The sequence below is a fragment of the Felis catus genome, chromosome E3 (genome assembly GCF_018350175.1).
Source record: "Felis catus isolate Fca126 chromosome E3, F.catus_Fca126_mat1.0, whole genome shotgun sequence".
Lineage (NCBI taxonomy): Eukaryota > Metazoa > Chordata > Mammalia > Carnivora > Felidae > Felis > Felis catus.
In genome coordinates this window covers 2900300-2918298 of record NC_058383.1, presented here as the reverse complement: position 1 = coordinate 2918298, position 17999 = coordinate 2900300, and positions in this window count along the sequence as shown.

Below are 17999 nucleotides of genomic sequence, written 5' to 3'. Positions count from 1 at the left end.
CGACAGTGTGTCGAGACAGAGGGCTGGTGCTGTGGGAAGGCTCTCTGGAATCTTTCTGCCTCCTGCCAGGCCTCCATGCCTGTTGCCCCAGCAACTGTAAGTGCTCCCTAACTGTCCAGGCCCCCATGTCTTTTGACTCTTTTCAATCCATTTTCCAGTTGCAGCCACAGAGATTTTGGTCACAACTGAAATGTGCTCACGTTACCTCCTTTCTCTAACCCCTCCCAGAGTTCCCTTTGCTCTTAAAGCAAGCAGACACGAATCCTGAAGTTGATTTTCAGGACCCCGCGTCCTCTCTTACCTAACTCTCCAGAACCATCTGCCATCTGACCCCCGGCCGGCCCGGTCCCAGCCTCACTGGACTTCTCCAAGCACCTCAAATACTGAGTGTGCTGTGCTGGGTGTTGTCTCCCACCACAGGGACTCAGCGCTCGCTGCTCCCAATACCAGCACACTCTTCACTCCCTTTGCACCTGGTCAACTTCACGTAACAACTGAAGCAGCTAGGCCTCTAGGAAGTCTTTCTTGACCTCCAGCAACAATGACAATAAAATGTTCCGGCCCTTCAAAACACTGGCCACTGTTAGAAGTGTTGGTGTGAGTACTTGTCTACCTCCCTCTAGAGGGTAAGCTGCTTACAGACGCTGAATGATGGGCTCACAACTGTGTCCCCAGCACTTACTTTGGTGCCCAACATACAGCCGGCTCTTGAGAAGCACTGGTTGGCAGAGGAGATGAATGGCATCCAGGAGCAAGGGCTCACGGGCACTAGTGAGCACAAGCACTGGAGTCAGAAACACCTGATACCACCTCTCGTTTATGTTTAGGAGTTCATCAGCCATCTGAACAGTATTTCTTTCACGTTAAATGCCACATTATATAATGGTAATGAATAATGCTGGTTTGTTATCACACCATTCCTGTTAATAGTATTCTGCATTCAAGTCTTCAAGTCATATTGGCAGACTGCGTCCTGCCTAGCTTTCGTTGAACTTAAAATTATCTTTTTGCACTTTATTATGGAACTTCCCATGGTGTATTACCAGCCTGATGACATAAATTTATAAGAGAATCTAGAAATAAAAGCCATTATGCTTGCTGACCATCAAATAAAAACAGATTTACTATCTTCAAGGTCACTCAGAGCTGGATTTAACAAATCCCGTTTCCCCTTGGCAATCACAGATGAACAAAGCAAGCACAAATCAAACCAGCATCAAGACTTGTGTAGCTCCTATTTATGCCAGCTGTTTGAGAAATATTTAAACTTGGTATTCAGCTAACACTATGGATTTTCTAACTAGTCATCATCCCCTTCATTAATAAGCAGCTAGTGACAAAAATCAGATCACATCATCTGCACAGTTAATTACAAGCTGGAAAATATTCAGGGTATACAAATTTTATTAGCATAGCTGACATCTGTCAACTATTTTGGTTAATTACTCCTGAATTTGGATTTTAGCCTTCAACTATTTCAAATTTTAATATATTTGACATAAATGGTTTTCAAGCAACCATTATCTGTGTTGAGTATTTTTGTCTTCTTCCTATACTAAAATTGTCAGAAATCAGTACTGTTAGCTCTCATACTGACATAGTTCACTCTGCAGCAAAATAAAATAAACTGTTAAGTGGCAGAATACTATCTACCACATGGTTAAATTTTTTTGTCAGTGCTTATTAAACACTCCCAGAATTGCTATACAGGACATAAAATATTTTGAACTCTCTAAATTACATGTTAAAGATACAACCCTAAAGCTCTTCTCTTTACTTCAGCGTAGAAAAGAGCATGTGGCTTTTGGTTTCTACAGACGAGATACGGACAGGCTGTTTGTGTGCTTTGTAAGTAAGCATGTTTCCCGTCCCTCCTCTATCTCAGAGTCATGTGGGGTGCACGAGGGCAGGCTTCTTGGAAGAACTCACTTAGAAGTGGGAGAGAAGTCCAGTTGGGGTGCAAGAGAAGATCAGTAAGTCAGAAGGGAGGTGAGAGTTGGCCACTGAGAACAAGTAACTGACAGAAAGCAAAGCAAAGCAAAGCAAAGCAAAGCAAAGCAAAGCAGGAGTGGTCCAGCAAACACACGAAGGCCACGTTTCACAGGTAGTGGTTAACAAGAACATACGACATAAACGATAAAAGTCGAAAAACTATATTGTGCTACAAACACAAACTACACCGAGTACGCTAAGCCCAACCGTTTGCTTTCAATCTCTCCAGGACAATTCTTTTAAGGAAAAGAGGCTCGAGCAATGCAGCCCCCACATGAGCAAAGGCAGAGTGGTCACGTGAATCCAGGCACGCTGACTGTTCCTATTCCCCACAGTGGAGGACACTATAGGCCGACAGTCAATGACAAATATGTTCCCCCTTGTCCTTGAAGAATTTGTGGTTAATTTGCAATGACCTGGTCACCATTCCATCTGTTGCCTTCATAGAAGTCAAAGCTCAGTCTCATTACTGTAACTGACACTCCTTCAGAAAAATCTGCAGCCCCAACATGAAAGGCTATATTCTATAAATCACACGATTATCTAAATATCCATGGTACACTGATCTCTTTCCTTCACAACCAGAATTACGTTGCTCCTATTAATAATGGTTTAATCTTTGTTATATGTGTTCTGGTGTCATTCCTGCATTAAACTCCCCCCAAAAGGTAGTTGATCAGGGGAGGATTTGAATATTCTTGGATCTGTGATTTAAACCCATCCGAGTCTCACCCAAAATGCCCTCCATCCTCCATGGAGTGAGTAGATTAGGTGAGTATACATATTCGTGGTCGACTGGCATCTGTGGGACAAGGAAGCTTGTGGAGGACTCAAGGATCTTTTTTGGGGTAAGACATCTAATGTTTAGACATCTCATATTAAATGAGAATTGTGTGGAGAACCGGTCAGGCAAATCAAGCAAAAAGACCAATCCCCAGTATCCTGCTTATCTAACTGTGAAGCACCTGGAGTACCCCTTTTGCTTTCTTTCCTGGTCAGTAATCCCAAGTGGCTTATATTTAAACCCAGATAACAGTTTTAAATTTCAGAGATCCAGAGACTCTGTTCATGGTTTGGAAGACTCAATATTGTCAAGACATCAATTCTCCCAAGTTGACCTATAAACGCACTGTAATCCCTATCAAAATTCCAGCAGACATTCTGGTACAAATTGACAAGCTGATTCTGAAATTTGTATGGCAGAGCCAAAACACCTTTGAAAAAGAACAACAAAGTTGGAGGGCTCATGCTACCTGACTTCAAGAATTATTATAAAGTTCCTGCACTGATATTCTAGCACTGGTGTAAGGGGACACAAAAAGCTCAATGAATCCAAACAGGGAGTCCAAAAATACACCAACACATACATGGACGATTGACACTAAATGATTAAATAAAAAACAAAAAACATGACTGGATCCATACCCCACACTATATATGAAACTTAACTCAAGATAGGCCACAGGCTTAAATGTAAAAGCTAAAACTATTAACCTTTTTAGGAAAAAAATTAGGAGAAAATATTTACACTCTTGGTTAGACAAAGATTTCTTAGATATGACACCAAAAGCATGATACGTAAAAAATATATTGGAAAATCTCACCTCATCAAAATTAAAAACTTCTACTTTCCAAAGATGCTGTGAAGAACATGCAGAGGCAAGTCACAGGCTGGGAGAAATCTATGAAAAATATATATGTAATAAGCTTGCTTTCTAAACAAAGAACTCTAAAAACTTCAACAAAGGGAACAACCCAATTTAAAACAGACAACAGATCTGAAAAGACATCTCAGATACACGGATGGCCAACAAGCTCATGAAAAGATACCCAACACTGTCAGTCACCAGGGACGTGAAAACCGAAACCACGACGATACACCTCTACACACTCATCCAGAATGGCTAAAATGACAAAGACTGACCATTCCAAGTGTTGGCAGGGGTGTGGAGAAACTCGAGCTGTACCAGAGAGCATGATGGGGTCACTCTGGAAACAGTTTCTTAAAACATGTACCTATCCTATGACCCCACTAGTCTAATCCTACATTTTGCTCAAAAGAAAAGGAAGTACATGTCCAGATAAACTCTTTCACACAAATGTCCATGCCAGCTTTATTTGTAATAGCTAGCCCAAACCTGGAAATAATCCAAGTATTCATCAGCAGGTAAATGGATGAAAACATTGTGGCATATCTACATGAGGGAAGACTTACTTGGCACTAAAAATGAACAATGAACAATACCTATAAAAACATGGATGAATCTCAAAATAATGACAAAAAGAAGATGTGCTATACAGGCTTCTTTTTTTATAAAACTCTAGAAAATGCAAACTCATCTGTAGTAACAAAAAGCAGATCAGTGACTGATGATGGGGGCATGTGCAACAAACCTGACAGGATAATTATAACTCTGCTCAATGAAATTTAGGGGGAGGTGTGTACATATATATATATATACACACACTGTCTTGATTGTGGTGAGGGTATGTTAATTACACCTCAGCAGAGCTGTAACTTAAAAAAAAAAAAGTTCAATAAGGTTAGTTTGGGAGCTAGTTAATGTCCCCATTCTGATCCACCTGAGAAGCTTCTGGCACAACAAAAGGGCCCTCTGGTAAGGACGAAGGTCTTCCTGAGTGGAGTCAGAGCTGTGTTGGCCATACGACAGTCTTCCTCTCACAAAGAGGACGGCTTTAAGTCATTATAATAAAACTAAATAACATATGAATGAAAATGGGTTTTTCTGTTTTATAAAGCAAACTATGGTATCTCATCCAAAAGTGAATCAAGTCATTAACTAATTAAAAGGAAGAAAAGGAGCGCCTGGGTGGCTCAGTTGCTTAAGCATCCAACTTGGGCTCAAGTCAAGATCTCATGGTTCGTGGGTTCAAGACCCGCCTTGGACTCTGCACTGACAGGGCAGAGCCTGCTTGGGATTCATTCTCTCTCTCGCTCTCTCTCCCTGCCCTTCCCTGACTTGTGCCTTCTCTCTCTCAAAATAATAAACTTGAGCTCTTAAAAAAATTTTTTTTTTTTTTTTTTACTTCACTGGGAAGTATTAACCAGCTGATACAGGCTATTCAGTAGTATTCATACATGGGATTTTGGATTTAACTCCTGCGTCTTCCATATAACTGACTGCTATCCATGAAGTCGGTCTTAGGAAAGGGTGACCACACCCCACAACAACCTAGTATCACTTGTGATTACGTCTCCTCAGGTTTGTAAGGAACACAACGGAGGTCTCCAATGGGACAGCTGCATCTGGAGCTTGCGTGCTCCTCACGTGGAATCACCGGGGAAACATTCGCTTTACCGGTTTTTAAGAAGGAAATGGAAGGAATGTTCCTACGTTTTGGATGGAATGTTCACTCTAGCCAGTTATTTATCTTCTAAAAATGGGTTAATGATACAGCGTCTAACCAGCTTAAGTACAACTAAAATCTGCCATGCACTCTACACGCAAAGTGCTAAACAATCCACGGAACGGAGAAACAGGAGTACTGGCTGTGGAGGAATTAGTGAGGAATAAACTTTCAGGACCGGGATATGTGGTTTTCTTGAAGTGAGAGAAGAGTCCACACAGAGAAAGATTACAAACCTAAGGGACGAAACAAAGAACCAAAGATGAGGGCTGGCAGTGAACATGAGGTCCCCTGCCAACTGAGTGATAGGCCAGGAGCGGCCCCAGACACAGCCCGCCCCGGAGCCAGACTCCTGCCCACCATTCGTTCACGCCATCAGTGGCACTGACACATGGGCAAGAGACCTTCGCAGTGGACATTTCCTGAGGCTGGCGGGGTCTCCGCAGCTGTCCGCAGTATATGAACTTCTGTACGGCCTGTCTCATAAAGAGACCTTAGGACCAAGAACATGCTATTGCTTAAAGACTGAGAGATCATTGTGAATTCTCGGCACATTCTATCTTCTGTGTCTTTATTTTTATTTTTTTAATACTATTTTAGAGAGAGCACAAGTGGAGAAGAGGGGCAGAGGGAGAACCCTAAACTCAGCGTAGAGCCCGACGCAGGGATCAATCTCACAACCCTGGGATCATGATATGGGCCAAAATCAAGAGTCCCAGACCCTCAACCAGCTGACCCACCCAGGCACCTCTTTTTTTAATTTTTATTTATTTTTATTTTTGTTTTATAGAGGGCTATTATCTTTTATGTCTTTAAATGAAGGTGTAGAACTTAGCCGAAAGAAAGATGCCCTAACTATAAAAGGATAACCCTTGTTACGTGTTTTTTTGCACAAGTCATATTCATTGGGAATATGAACTGGTAATGCTAGATAGGTCTCAGTAGGAAATTCTGGCTAAGTGTTAAATTTGATGCATAAAATCAAAAGATCATCAAGAGACTACACAATGCAGCATTTTAATAAGACTGGAGGGGGGGGAAGAGGATAAACAGCCCCGGAGGGGAGGTCAGTTCCACATATAAATGTGCAGCCTTGAACAACTGAGTTGTCCCAAGTCCACTCTGTCAGCTGTAACACGTAGGTAGAATAACCACGCCTGCCCTCACAAGGTCTCAGGGTTGAGAGGATCAAATGAGAGGAGGTGAAAGTGACCATCCCATCTTTCACACATGTACAGGGAATCTCACTGTCATCACATCATCTCTTTCGGGGATGTCACTGCGCGGTTTCTTCACTAGTAATTTCCAATACTATAAATAAGTTGAAGCTTCCATTCAGCCAAAACTTCTACAAAGCTCTCTGAATAATTTTTGTTTTCCTGAATCGTATCTAATTTTATTTTTAATTTTTTTTTTAACGTTTATTTATTTTGAGACAGAGAGAGACAGAGCATGAACAGGGGAGGATCAGAGAGAGAGGGAGACACAGAATCTGAAACAGGCTCCAGGCTCTGAGCGGTCAGCACAGAGCCCAACACAGGGCTCGAACTCACGGACCGTGAGATCATGACCTGAGCAGAAGTCGGACACTTAACCGACTGAGCCACCCAGGTGCCCCTGAATGGTATCTAATTTTAAATGCTAACACCTAATAGTGGATTACAGGTTTCCTAACTTTCCACATACTATAAAACACTTGTGTTACCACACTAAATCACTCTTTTTAATGAGTCAAATTTCAGCCTTGAAAATAATCACATTCATCTTTATTCCACCTCAAATTCCACCCCTAAATTCTGGGAAATAACAACCTAAGGTGGTTTGGTTTTTTTTTAAATCATTTATTACTTATTACTTGGTTAGGTTTTCAAACCTAGTTTTTGCGTTGAAATATCTCCTTTCACCCTTGAAGGGCAATGAGCGATAAAGGTGAAGGACTATAATATAATGTCCTGTATTGATTTCTCAGGATTGTATCAATTGTCTTTCAGTGTCATGAGACCTTTGTAAAAGATAAGCAATGTGAAACCACACAGGGCTCTCCTGGAATGAGGAAGGAGGGGCTGCTGACCCCTAGATTCCTAAACCCAGATTTTTTTTTCTGATGTGACCAATTTATTAAACATTCTAATTTCTACATTTTTATTCAATAATAATAATGAAGTAAGGATATACTTTCATTAGAGAACATTCTATGGCCTGTGCAGCTTTCTGGAGAAGGTCCATGAGTTTTTTACAAGTAGGCTAGCATCTTTCTGGCTTTTGTTTTATAACCCTAGATCACAGGTTTCAGGCAAAGGGGGAGAAAGTGAGCACAAAGGTTCTGTTCTAATTTAAATATTCTTCACAATTTAGTAGTAATTACTTCTTTTAAGGTTCAATCACCTTCTAAATGTTACACGATAAAAAGAAGAGAAAATTATTACATGGTTCATAGCCAAGAACATTAACAAAAGTACTTTCTAAAGTTTAATCATTATTTTCATTTTCTATTTAAAATTTTTCATTTTTTTATCATCTCAGTTGCCAAATTTCAATCTTCACTGATTGAAAACACAGCAGAACCCCTTGCATACAAATTTATTGAGGTTTGCAAACATTAAATCATCATTAGATTAGAATGACAAGCATGACAAAATTAATACTCCAAAAGAGGTTCAGGGAAATATAAAATCTAAAATGTATTGAATTAGGTTTTAAATTGAACTCATACAAGCTTCAGTTCAATGAAAACTAATATTACACACTTTTTAATCAATTACTTCATAATCATCTCCCTAAATCCTTTAATTTACCAAGAAATCCCATCTAAAAAGTTTTCTAAAGTCAGCCATAAAATACCACTGAAATGCAAATTGGATCCAAACTTCCAGTAAATCCATCAAATGTCACCTTACTTCATCAAATAACTTTATACGACTGAATTTAAAAAAGGGTCCTCAGTGCTCATTAGTATTACAATTAAAATCCATATTATGTGGAAAACAAAATGACATAATTATCTGAAACCATTATGGAACTAAACTCTTTTTAAAATGACTTACCATGTAAGCATATGATGCTAAGCTCATTTACAACCTTAAACATAATTTAGACTTAATTTGCAAAGCTAACATTTAGTCAAGAGCAACAGTCCTGCCTTTTTTAATATTTTCAGTGGACAAAAGAAAACTCTTTGTTGGTTCCATTTATACAATCTTGTGGCTAACAAGTGATCATAGGGGAGAGAGCAGGGCCAGTAATAGAAGATTACAAGTATCACTATAAATCCCTAAGAAAGGATGAGGTCCCCAGAGAGTAGACACAGACAGAGGGGTTGGAAAAGGGGAGACAAGTCAGAAGATGCCCCAACAAGGTGGGTCAAGGTGGGGCTAGGGAAGACACATGTAAAACAGCATAGAGGTTAGTTCTCCTCTAGTCCCTCTTTAAACAGTAGCCCCCTTACTAAGTCATGTGTCTAAACATGTGGGTTTTGAAATAACACTGAAAAGGATTTCTAATGTAATCTGTTTTTATGCTTAATAATAATTTGTTTTTTCATAGTAATGATCTTCTATAACACAGTGAGAAAAAGATTTATGTCAATAATAATATAAAGAAGCATTTGTAAAAGTATTACAAATCACAAAAATCAACTGACTGTAAGTTAGCAATCTTTAATTCACTGGAAGCTGAACAGACTGCAGTTAACTGATCAGAATAAGAATTATAATATTTAGGTTCATGTCATGATCTCACAGTTCAGGAGATCGAGCCCCACATTGGGCTCTTCACAGACAGTGAGGAACCTGTTTGGGATTCTCTCCCCCTCTCTCTGTCCCTCCCCCACTCATGCTTGAATGCTCTCTCTCAAAATAAACTAAAAAATTTTTAACTGATCTAGAATTTTAGCCCATCTCTCCTCCAGTAAAATCCCTGCGAAATGTAAAATAAACATCACTACGAAATGAGTCAATTGTAATCTGTGTCTGAGTTTACTGTGGGTCAATGGAAGGCTCCGCCAGGATGTGCAGAATTTCTGCGCTTCAGAACTCCAAAGGCAAAGAGGTCTGAGTAGGTGATGGCAGCAACTCACAGCTCATGGGGCAGCAGTCTAGAGAAGTAGTTAGGACTATCTGTGTTTGGTCCAGTTGACTTGGGCTAGAATCCCAGCGTGGTCACTTACCTGGAAAAATGACCCTGAATGAGCTTCTCAACATCTCTGAGCCACAGCTGTCCTCATAGGTGAAATGGAAAGGATATTTATGGAGATGTGAGGATTAAAATGAAGAAACACAGGCAATCCTGGATAAACGATAGCTACAGTCATGGCATTCCATCTTCTCCAAGAAAATGGGTGGCACTTGCAACTAAACATATCTTTTCAGCTAAGTGCCAGCTGACATAGCTAGCATATTCGACCTCAACAAACTAAGAAAGGACTTAAAATCCCACCTCACACACCAAAATCAAGGGGAACAAAGTGGAAATTCTCTCACAGGTCCCTAATTTAAGAAAAGTCAAATTAACATATTCATCTGCATTAAATGAGTCTTTGAAAACACAGCTTCCTTATCTCCCCAGCACTTTGACTCTAGGACCTAGAAAAGGGAGTAGCACAGGCACCAGACATTCTAACACTCTGTCTTCCAAGAGAAAGAAAAAACACCCATCACAAAATGGGCCCAAACTGCCAACAAAAACAGGTTATAAGACAGACCCGTATCTAAGATTTTTGCCTCTTTTCTGTTATTAATCTTGCACTGAACTCCCTTCAACGGACTGCTTAGACGCTCTACTCTGGTGCTTTCCAGCACCAGATACATGCGGTAACGATTCCTCCCAATGCTTCCTTACTCTAATGTAGTGTTGATATGAACAGTAACCTGACTATTCAACACAAGCTAAACTTATTAATGAATCACTAAGTTCACAGGAAACTTTGATATAAAATTGTGTTTAAAACCCAAATTTCTGAAGTCAGCTGCAGGAAGCACCCATCTGTAAGGGTGTCAAGCTGCTGATACACAAGACCCATGTCACAAATGAGAGTTCCTCAAATTTACAAAAGTCTGGTTCTTTCTACTAAGCACTGACTATTGCTCCTAAAAATTTTCTGCGTCAATTCAGCTGGAATGGCCAAAATACTTCTAACATGTTTGCATTTGATGCTGGTCCCTAAAGGCTGCCATACCAAGATTAATAGCTCCTTGGCCAAGCAGTCTTTAATGTTGCAATTCACTCGGGCATTGGGCTGGAATGTTTTTTTTTTTTTTTCTATGTGATATAAAGCTAAAGAAGAGGGGGAGGAAATAAGAGGGGAAGAGAGAGAAAGTTTGAAGATACAGATGGAGATGCAGGTGGAGAAGGAGGAGGAGGGAGGAGGAAGGAGGGAGGAGGAAGAGGGAGACGGAGAGGGAGAGGGAGGAGGAGGATGGAGGAGGATGGAGGAGGATGGAGGAGGATGGAGGAGGGTGGAGGAGGGTGGAGGAGGGGGAGGGAGGAGGATGAAGAAGAGAGCGGGAGAGGAGAGGATGAGGAGAGGAGCAGAGAGGAGAAGAAGGGGAGGGAGAGAGGGGGAGAGAGGAGGGGGGAGGAGGAAGAAAGGGGGAGGAGGAAGAAAGGGGGAGGAGGAAGAAAGGGGGAGGAGGAAGAAAGGGGGAGGAGGGAGAAAGGGGGAGGAGGGAGAAAGGGGGAGGAGGGAGAAAGGGGGAGGAGGGAGAAAGGGGGAGGAGGGAGAAAGGGGGAGGGAGGAGAGAGGGAGGGAGGAGAGGGGGAGGGAGGAGAAGGGGAGAGAAGGAGGAAGAGTAGAAGAAGGGAGGGGAGTAGTAGAAGAAGGGAGGGGAGTAGTAGAAGAAGGGAGGGAAGGAAGAGTAGAAGGAGGGAGTAGAAGGAGGAGAGGGGGAAGGGGGAGGGAGGGAGGGGAGGAGAATGGAGGGGAGGAAGGAAGAGAGGAAGATACAGGGGGAGGCAAGAAGAGGGGGAAGGAGAAGGGAACTTATTAACTTAATACTGAGAACCTGCCCTATCATCCTCAAAGAAAACACAATTCTAATCCAACCTACCCCTCCACTCAAGTACTAAAATGACTAAAACAAACATCAGTTTGCACGCACCTTTTGAAGTGTGACTGTATCAACTAGTAATTGCAATGTCAAAACATTTATAGTACTCCAAAAGGCTACAAAATGGATCCCCGGTTTAAGATTCTTTCAAGACCAATTGAAACAGGTCTCAAGTAGTTAACCAGATAATTTAGGCAAAAGCAAGTCTGTTCTCTGGCCTCTGCCTGATTCACTTGGACTTGTGGAATACCGCGCCCTCACACGTGGAATCAGCTGGTCCGCATGAATTATACTAAGTGGAATCTCTGGGGATATGTTTTAGCAGTCAAGATGAAACTTTAGGAAAACCTTCTGGGAAAATGAATGAAAACTAGCTTAACTTGAAAAGAAAGCTAAACACCAATAGAAAAGAACTCTTAAAGACTCTAGTCACTCTTTTCCGTACATGAGTATTTACAAGTTACTAATAACAAGCTATGAACCTGTGTATTAATGTATTGAGGGTCGGTCATGAGATTCTTCCTGGAAAATGTGACACAGCAATACTCATCTTCAGACTGGATTGGAAGACTTCCTTTTTAATGGAGAAAAACAATTGTATTTGTGATTACAAGCAAATTTTGTTGCCCTATTTGTGGAGGGAAACGGAGTCCTTCAAAAGCAACTCAAATGTAGCTATCGGGCTGTTGCGCAACTCAGTCCGCCAACACCGCTCCGTGACAGCTCAGGGTGCAGTCGACATGACCAGTCTTCTTCTGAAAACTCAGGTACTTGTCTGTGTCTCTAGCTACTTGATCTCTGTGCTTCAAGAGTTTCTCTCTGTGAAATCCAGCAGAACGTGCTTCTTTCCTACAGTGACATGCTTCTAGATAACAATGTTATGCAAATTCAACAAAAATATATGACAAGTACTATTGCATCCTACTACTTTAACCCTCTGAGCTTGTTTACAGTTTAGCTATTAGGATATTCCATCCTCTGGAGAATTAATTTACAAGTAGGCCTAAGATTTCCAGAGTACAGACCAAACCTTCAAAACTGCTACATCAAAATTCTAGCAGCCGCAGAAAATGCAACAGCATACAGTCACTGCCGGCTGGGTCAGGATGACATGGTGCCAGGGTCAATGTCAACTCAGCACCAGCGTCAAGACGCCAAGACCAATATGATGATACCAATGTCAACAAGGTAGCAAATATACGGCAAAATTGGCACTAATGTCATTCTCATACTAGAAAAAATTCACCCTAAAATCTAAGGTCTGGAGATGTTCTTTATCACAGCCTGTAAAACACTGTTTTTGGAGTATTTCACATAAATTTACTGAGCTCTTGTCATAATTCCATGAGATTATTCTTTTTCTCATTCTATCCAGTGGGTGTATTTTTTAAACTGGTATGTATAAATTTAACTTTTGTCAATTAATCACAGCTTCAAAGGTTGGGAAGAGGTTGAGTCTTAAAGGAATTCCACAGAGAATCTTTTTATAAACCCAGGCTCCTGGTGGAAGAAAAGAAAAGAGAAGAGAAGCGAAGAAAGAAAATCACTCCTGATTTGTATAAAATCTTTCTTACTCAGTTTGCTCAAATCAGAAGGTACCTCTATTTCTATCAGGTAGATCCCGTTTTACAAATGAGGAAGGAGACAGAGGTTAATGTGCTTTCTCAAGGTCACGAAGCCAGTCAGTTGCAAAAGAGATTTTCTCTCAGAGTTCCAAATTCCCTATCCTCCCCTTAGTCCAATGGGCCACGCTGCTTCTCTAACCAGAAATAGGTTACAATAAAAGATAGCCATACAAGTTTGAATCTTCCATTCTCCCCTTCATGGACTGCCTTTACAAGTACAATACTGAAAAAGTGACTTGCATTCACCTTTGGTATTTTTCATTGCACTGAAGCAGCAGAGAATGTGAGTAAAAGGCACGGTCCTACTCATCGGCTGTACCAACGTCTGCCTTTTCACATTCCTCACCTAAAGAGTCAGCGGGCTGTTAGGATTCTTTCTGGTTAAGTAAAACAGGTAGACTTATTTTGAAGTATCTTCCATAGTTTCCAGAGGAAGTCTTTTCCTGGTCCTCCTTTGTTTCACAGATTTTGGGATCCTTTACATTATCAGGAATACTTTACATGTGAAATTTTAATAGAAAACATAGAATGGGAGGGGCACCTGGGTGGCTCAGTCAGTTGAGCGTATGACTTCAGCTCAAGTCATGACCTCATGGCTCATGAGTTTGAGCCCCACATCAGGCTCTGTGCTGACAGCTCGGAGCCTGGAGCCTGCTTTGGATTCTGTGTCTCCCTCTCTCTCTGCCCCTCCCCCGATCACATTACGTCTGTCTCTCTCTCAAAAATAAACATTAAAAAACTTTTTTTAAAAATTTATGTATGGGAGGGGCAGAGAAAGATGGAGAGAGAGAATCCCAAGCAGGCTCTGCACCATCAGCACAGAGCCCGATGTGGGCTTGAACTCACAAACCGTGAGATCATGACCTAAGCCAAAACCAAGTCAGACAGTCAACTGACTGAGCCACCCAGGTGCTCCCATTAAAAAATTTTTTATTAAAAAAAAAAAGAAAACATAGAATGTGTGGTTATACTATCTCCTTAGTTTTAAAGTAATAAAACAGACAAAATGCCAGAAGCAAAAAAAAAAAAAAAGCTAAATACAAGTAGTGATAATAGATCCGAGCAGTCAGTTCATATTCTTCCTCTGCTCTTGTTCCAAGAGGAGCATGTAGGGAGGACAGGAGTCAGCTCCTCAGGTTGCAGACAACCGCACTAGTGACAGAGGCCTAACCAGTGACGGGGACCTAACTGTGACGGTGGCCTAACCAGGGATAGAGATCTGTCCGTAATGGAGACCTAACCAGGGATGCAGACCTACCTAACTGAAGTCAGTCTGTCTTCTGAGTTCTGGAACCCAATCTCAGAGACTCTTGTTAGAATCTGCTCATCACTGACACCGATGAGATACAAAACCATGAGCCAGGAGGCCATCATGTGAGACATATGCTAAGACGTCTAGAGAAAGCCAGTCAATGGAGAGAGAAGAATGAAGCAGACAAGCAAAGAAAAGCTTGCTTCAAGTGACCTCAAAGCCAGAGCAGCAAACATAGTGACAGAGAAGGGGCCAAACTCCAGACAGAGAGAGAAGCTCCTGCGTATGTCACAGAGCTCAGTCCCTGATCCCTGGGGGGCCTGGCAATTCCACCTGTGATACACCCGCCATAGCCTTAGAGCTGGTGTCTTTCAGTAGGTACAGTCTGTTTCTGTTACTCGCTATCAAAAGAACTTTAATGATTAAGACACAGCGGCAATACACAAAATTCATTAAGAACATGTATAGAGTCTGAGAAATGGGATGTAGAGTATCAAATAACTATCGAGTACAAATGAAGGCAGATGGCCGTTCCTGCACAGACGTAAACTTTCAATAACTTAGCAGAGCTCTAATTCATCTGTAGTGTGGCTGAGAGGAAGGGCTGCCCTTAAGGTGAGGAGCAATTACCAGGATACTCAAGTTGGGACTCAAAATGTAGTATTTCATACAGTACCGATGTGCATTTTAAGTAGCACAGAAAGATATATATGAAGAGATACAGAGACACAGATACATATAGGTATGCATAAAAAATTGGATTTTACAGTATGGCCCAGGTAGCAAATTACACTTTCAAACATATTTCTACAGCAAAGTGCAGTCTGAGGTCCATACAATAGGCTTAGCTCAAGACCAAAGATCAGAGATGCACTCCATCACTCCATAAATATCTTACTTTTCTTTTAATAACGTTTAGTCTGGTATCTTTTCCTTAAGAGCTATGTGATGTATTAAAAGGGGTCGGGTGGGGGGGGGGGCACCTGGGTGGCTCCATACGTTAAGTGACTCACTCTTAATTTTGGCTCAGGTCATGAACTTACAGTTCATGGGTTCGAGGTCCACATCGGGTTCCTCGCTGATAGTGTGGAGCCTACTGGGGATTCCCTCTCTCCCTCTCGCTCTGCCCCTCCCTTGCTCACCCAACTCCCTCTCTCTCAAAATAAATAAATAAACTTTTTAAAAAGCGGGGGAGGGGTCTCGGTGTAAAAACAAACTTTCAGCTTTACCACATTCTCTGTGACCTTAGAAAAGTTACTTAACTTTTCTGAATCTCACTGGAACAACCGCTAACAAGATTTTTACGAGAATTACATACTCAATCAGTACAAGCCAGGCACGAGGTCTGGCATTTGAGAGACACTGAATAATGTCTCTTTTTCTCTAATCATATTTTTTCTCAGCCTTCATCTTTCCAGGGCTTAGTGTAACCCTTTCATTCCACCTCCGTATCACAGCTCTACTCTACCCTGGACACCTTTAGATGCTCCAGATTGGGCCTCCTCAGTTTTAGAAGCTAGACTGCATGTCAGAATCAGACTCATCCACATTCAGATTTAACTACTTGACCTGCACTATTACCTGCCAGCCAATGAATGCAGCAGAGGCTGTGGAAGCCATCTCTGAATCCTGGAAGCTGAGAGTCCTATCACTTAACCTACTCTGCTTATCTGTCTTCCTAACCAGTATCTCCACTGCTAACTATTTAGCCCACTTTTTTCCATTTGACTGCTAGGATGTTCCTGTCCTTCCCAAGGACTTCTGATACCTTGCATCAGTCCCGCCTTCATTTCGAGGCTGATTCCAAGAAACTCCTAAAGTCAGGTGTGTACGCAGCTTACAGAAGCTTTGTACAATAATTCATTTTTCATGTAAGCCCTGCCAATATTACACAGTCCAGTTACATAGAGACAGAGTCCCTACAGGCCTATAGACTGGATTAGACACGCTAATGATTTTTTTGAAAACAATGCATTAGTGATTCAAATGCCATCAATATTTTGACAAGAGCATCCAGAGACAGGTTGCGCCTCCATAGGACACTCAAGGCCGGAGACTTTGGAAAAGTTATGTTAATGGGTCTCTAACACTTTTTAGCTAAGTGACCTTAGGAAGTTACTTAATCTTCCTGAGACTCAGTTTCTTTGTTCATAAAATGGTGCTAACACGTAGGGAGTCCTTGCTTTTCACAATTCTGAGATGTGCACATTTCAGTCACCACAGTTTAGTTAAGTAACACCATTCTCCCCATAACTAGGTTCAAATGTCAGTTACTGTGGTATATAACCGTGAATAATTACATAAATAGACAAACTTCACCACCAGCTCTTCAATCCACAAATCACTACCTAAGTTACACATGGGTATCACGATCCACGACCAATCACATCACTCCTTTCAAAGCCTGTCAGCGACTGGTCCTTATGCGTGTGCTAGTTCACGCACAGACAGCAAAGCATGTAGTTTGATGCCACCTGGTCTCCCAGGGATAAATCCACTTGACATCTTTGAAAAAAGGGTAACCCAAAGAGACTCTTGGTCACAACACAGATGAAAGTGCAGCAAGGAAACATACAGTAGTAAAACTGGAAGTGAAATGTGGATCCAGCAGAAAAGTGGTTTACAGAAGCAACAGCTGACACCATCACTCTTTGACAGACTGGATGCACAGCCACAGGACCTTGTGAAGCCAACACATGTATCAACATTCATGAGCAAAAGAATCAAGAGGTCCAGAGCAAGTGATGCCGACAAAAAAAAAAAAAAAAAAAATCACAATAAAGGAACTCCAGGAGATATTTCAAAACACTGAAAGCAAACAGGATAAAATGCTGGAAGCTGAGCCAAACTCAGACAGAAGAGGTGCTCCAGGTTCTATGTCACACAGGATGAAGAAGGGACAAACTGTTCACACTGCTCTTGGTAAGTTTTTAATTGCCAACGTTTCTAATGTTTTACGGTACAATGTACTAAATCAGTATTAGTTTTACTATTTTTTCATTTACCTACATGTATAACAACATCAAGGGAGTTTTTAGCATTTTCTCAATCATTTTTAAAGGTCTGGAACTAGTGAAATTTTTCCCAGGGGTTATTGAGATCACAGGGCACAGTCTAGGCTGCACCAGGCCTGGTCGGGTCCTGCACTGCCCCGCAAAGCAAGGACCGCCTGCACGTGCTTTGGAAGGCTGTAGTAAGGATTAAGCGGTATGAGGTTCATAAAGCATCTGCTGGGAGTTGAGGCTGGATGGCAAGCATAGGCTCAATCCTCAAGAACCCCAAATGCCCTTAACACTGAAGATTAATTACAAATTACTTAATGATGGCGAGGAGCCACTGAAGGGATTTAAGGAGAGTGGAAGGGCAAGGCGTGCATTTTGGAAAGATAATAGGTCATACTGAGCAGTTTGAACTTTAGGAAGATTTTACTCCAAGAACCAAGTGAATTAAGATTAGCGTTCTCTGGACTACAGCTGTAACCTTCAGCATAGAGAAACCATTTTTAAGAAATATTTAAGAGGAGAAGATGGCAGCGTAGGAGGACACTGGGCTCACCTCGTCCTGCCGATCGCTTAGATTCCACCCACATCTGCCTAAATAACCCAGAAAACCGCCAGAAGACTAGCAGAATGGACTCTCCGGAGCCAAGCGTAGACAAGAGGCCCAGGGAAGAGGGTAGGAAGGGCGGAGAGGCGGTGCACGCTACACGGACTGGCG